Source organism: Octodon degus, unplaced genomic scaffold (genome assembly GCF_000260255.1).
Source record: "Octodon degus isolate 3935 unplaced genomic scaffold, OctDeg1.0 scaffold00052, whole genome shotgun sequence".
Classification (NCBI taxonomy): domain Eukaryota; kingdom Metazoa; phylum Chordata; class Mammalia; order Rodentia; family Octodontidae; genus Octodon; species Octodon degus.
The window spans coordinates 2,552,308-2,555,939 of NW_004524628.1; positions in this window are offsets into that span (position 1 = coordinate 2,552,308).

Sequence of the window (3,632 nt, forward strand, 5' to 3'; positions counted from 1 at the left end):
GAGAGGGACCTGCGGGAGAGACCAGCTAGTTCCAACTGTGAGCTGTCTCATCCTCTGCCTACTCTCCGCTTTTCCTCCCGCCTCATGCAGACCCCTTAACTGGTTCAAATCTCAGTTACCCCTCAGCAGCAGGGGGGATGGGCTGGACTATTCTAGCTCTCCACGTGAGGCTGAAGGCCATGCTGCAGCATCATCTGGGGAGAACAGTGGCAACCAATCTCCCCTTTTCAGGACAGCGACATCAGAGCCTAGGCGTGGGGGCCAGGTGACATCCGTGCACTGGAGTGTGGGGAACCCCAAGTGGACGGTTCCTCCCTCAGTCCCACCGCAGACATCTGTGGAAGCTAGTGCTCTTCCTGCCACCGCCACTGCCCTTCCCAGCATTGTTCTGTTGTTGCTGCTTCCGCTCCGGACTGCAGGACCCTCGTGCCCAGGCCCCAGGCCCCAGGCCCCTGCAAATGGGACAGCGCGCTCGCTCTGCCTCCCTGCTTCCCTGCCTGTTTGCACCCAGACTCCACCAGGGACAGCAGTGGGGACTCACTCAGAGGCCGTACCTCTCCACTTGGGGCAGGACTGGAAGATATCCGCAAGCCTCACAAGAAATGGCTACCACAAAACTCCGTGTCCAAGGCTGTTTGGAAAGGGAGAATTCCTCCTGGTCAATTATATTCCTCTGAACTTGATTTTGTTTGTTTTCTGGTTAGAGGTGATTATTTGTGTACAAGAATGAAACAAGGTCCCTTTGTTCTCACTCCACTGTCTGGAAAGTGTGACATCTGCTGCACCCAGGTCACCTGGTGGGGGACGGGTGGGGAGAGGGGCAGAAAACCACTTTCTTCTTATTTCTGTCTTTTCCTGTCTTGGCTGCCTTCCCCTTCTTTCACTTCAGATGTCTCTGGCCCTCTGTCTTTCTGTCCGTTCTGCTCTTCATTCTTCACACAATGTTTATTTAATTTTAAATGCTCTCCTCTGGCCAAGAGTCGGCTTAGTCCAGACAAAATGGAAAGAAGTGCAATTAAATCTGTTCTAGGGTGAGGGAGGCTAAAACAAAGATCAATGCCAGATGCTGCTGTGATGATGAGCTATCGGGTAGAGGGCACCCGGAGGGCACAGCCGAGTCTCGGACACCACGTCACCAGGTACACCGCACGCAGCACAGCGGACTGCAGAGGTGTGCCCGTCCAGGTCTGCCGCACCTCATTGCTGGGGTGGGGGTGGGGCAGTACCGGACCTGCTGAAGTGCACATTTTCAGGCTCCATCTGGGACCGGAAGAGCAAACAGCCTGGGGATAGGTCTGGGAAGAGGTTTTAACAAACCCAGGTGGCTGTAATGTGTGCTCGGGTTGTCTATTTTGCTTGTTATCATTCTGGGAGATTGAGTCAGACCTGGGGGGGGGTCCCCGGATGTCTGAAGATGGCTACAAAGGGGGATTGGGAGGAGCGTACCCAGGTAGGGAGCAAGAGGAAGGAGAATTAGGGGCTCCTTGGGTGAGCCTACAGCTTGCCTTTTAGGACCTGCGCTGGCTAAAGGGCAGCTGGGTGCACAGGACGCTAAATGGGCGAGGTAGGAAAGCCACATAATTCAATTCAGAGCACAATCTTCGTTCACAGCGTGCATTGTACACTTTTCAACTAAAATGCTCTGTTAGGTTCTATAGCAAACGCTAAGTGATTGAACCACTGGTTCTTAAATTATTTCTGATAACCCAAGAAAATGATTTTTAAGAAAACTTATGGTGCTGGGTGCTTGCAGCTCTACAGAAATACTCCAGGGAGTGATGTAACAAATGGGATTAATGGCTTTGGATCTTTTTGATCCTCCTTCTTCCCTGACCCCTTCCATTCTCGTGGTCACATCACCCTGAGGTGAGTGTGCAGTTTGCTACTGGACAAGAGGTTTGGATGGAGCAGAAGGGCCCAGGTGGAGAGTGCAAGGCCAAGCTTGTGCTCAGGTGCAGCAGGAGCCCCCTGACCTCCTGTAGATCCTCAGGACAGGGCCAGAGGGCAGGGGTGGCCACACCACGTTCCTCCCACAGAAACCAAGCGCCTGCTCTTGATTCGGGCAGAAGTGTTCCTCAAAGGGCAGATACGGTGAGAAAGGAATATGACCCGGCCTTCAGCCAGCCCTGGGCAGCAGGCTCTCTCTCCAGCTGGGTGATGATGTGAGGGGACTCACTCCTGACCCCATTGCCTTGCCTGCCTCTAAAACCTTTTGCACAGGGAGGACCTGGCGGGGCATCCAGGCAGAGAGCGCTCTGCCCAGCTGCACACCCAGACTTTCGCACCTGCTGTCCCGGACACTGGCCCATTGGGTGAGCGGACGCAGATCCTGTCCTCCTGGTAGGCAGTGCCAGGTCCAGACTCCAGGCTGCAGACCGTAGATGCTCTAATCCCACAGTGGGTTTGTGCTACATCCGGATAACTCTTCACCCAGTTGACAGTCTTTTGCAACAAGCCACTGAGATGGGCATGACATGCAAGGGCCACCTGTGCTCGGTGCCTGTCCCTTCTTGTATTTAGTTAGGGGAGAGGAGGGCCCAAACTCCTGTTGTAAACATTGTGCCTATTCAGGGCACTGCTTTGGCTGTATTGCTGGCTCCAGCACTGTATCTATTTACTTCAAAATTACTTTTAAATTTCTGTTTTCCTGGGCTTGCAGTCTGAGAAAAAGGTGATTTTAATGTCCAGACATAAGCTATTATTTAAAAGAGAGTTGTAGCTGTAACTGAAAGAAACCCAGATGAGAAATTGAGGTGTAGGGAATGCAACTTTTCTCTCCAGGCAGAAAGAGCTATTTGGCCCACAGAGAGACTTCCCAGAAGCCTGAGGGGCCACTCTTGCAGAAATGGCTCCCTACCTTTTCAGGTTTGTCTTTGTATTGGGGAGCTGTTGGGAAGATTGACAGAGGAAAGAGTGCTCCAAGCCCTTGGTTCCAGGATCTGAGGAGAACAAAGTGTGTTGCAATTACCAGGATGAAGGCCCACTCCAGGCTGGAAAAAGAGCGGCCCTCACTGATAGGGATGTGCCCATCTCTGGCCTCCCACCATGCCAAAGCCCCCTTGCCCCACTGGGGAGACCCAACTCCCTTTCCCTCCCCCACAGACCCTCCTAGTGGGGCTGAGAGATGGAAGCTGAAGAAAAGCAGATACTTGTTCCACCAGCCAGCAGCCTCCGCAGCTTTCCAGGGCTGCCCTACCAGCCACTGTGGCTTCTTGCTCTTTGGAAGGATTTCACTCTGTGGGGCCCAGAGTTGCTCAGAATGGCATGGTCATTGGGGAGGGGGAGCTAGGCAGTGCAGGACCACAAATCTAACATGTGGAGGGGACTGTAAGCAGGTGGGAGAGCTGAAGGAGGCAGGCAGAGGGCAGGGCCTTGTGGGAAGGCCCCTGGGGAGGTTGTCCTCACCCTGGGCTTTCTGTCAGGCTCCAAGGACTCTCTCCAGGTTACAAGATCTCAGGGGGTGAGAAGGGGGGCGTTGTGAATGTACCTGCAGGCAGCGCTCCTGGGCTCTGAGCTTCCCAATAAAGAAAGTAAAGGAAAGAATGAAGGAAAGGAAAGGAAAGGAAAGGAAAGGAAAGGAAAGGAAAGGAAAGGAAAGGAAAGGAAAGGAAAGGAAAGGAAAGGAAAGGAAA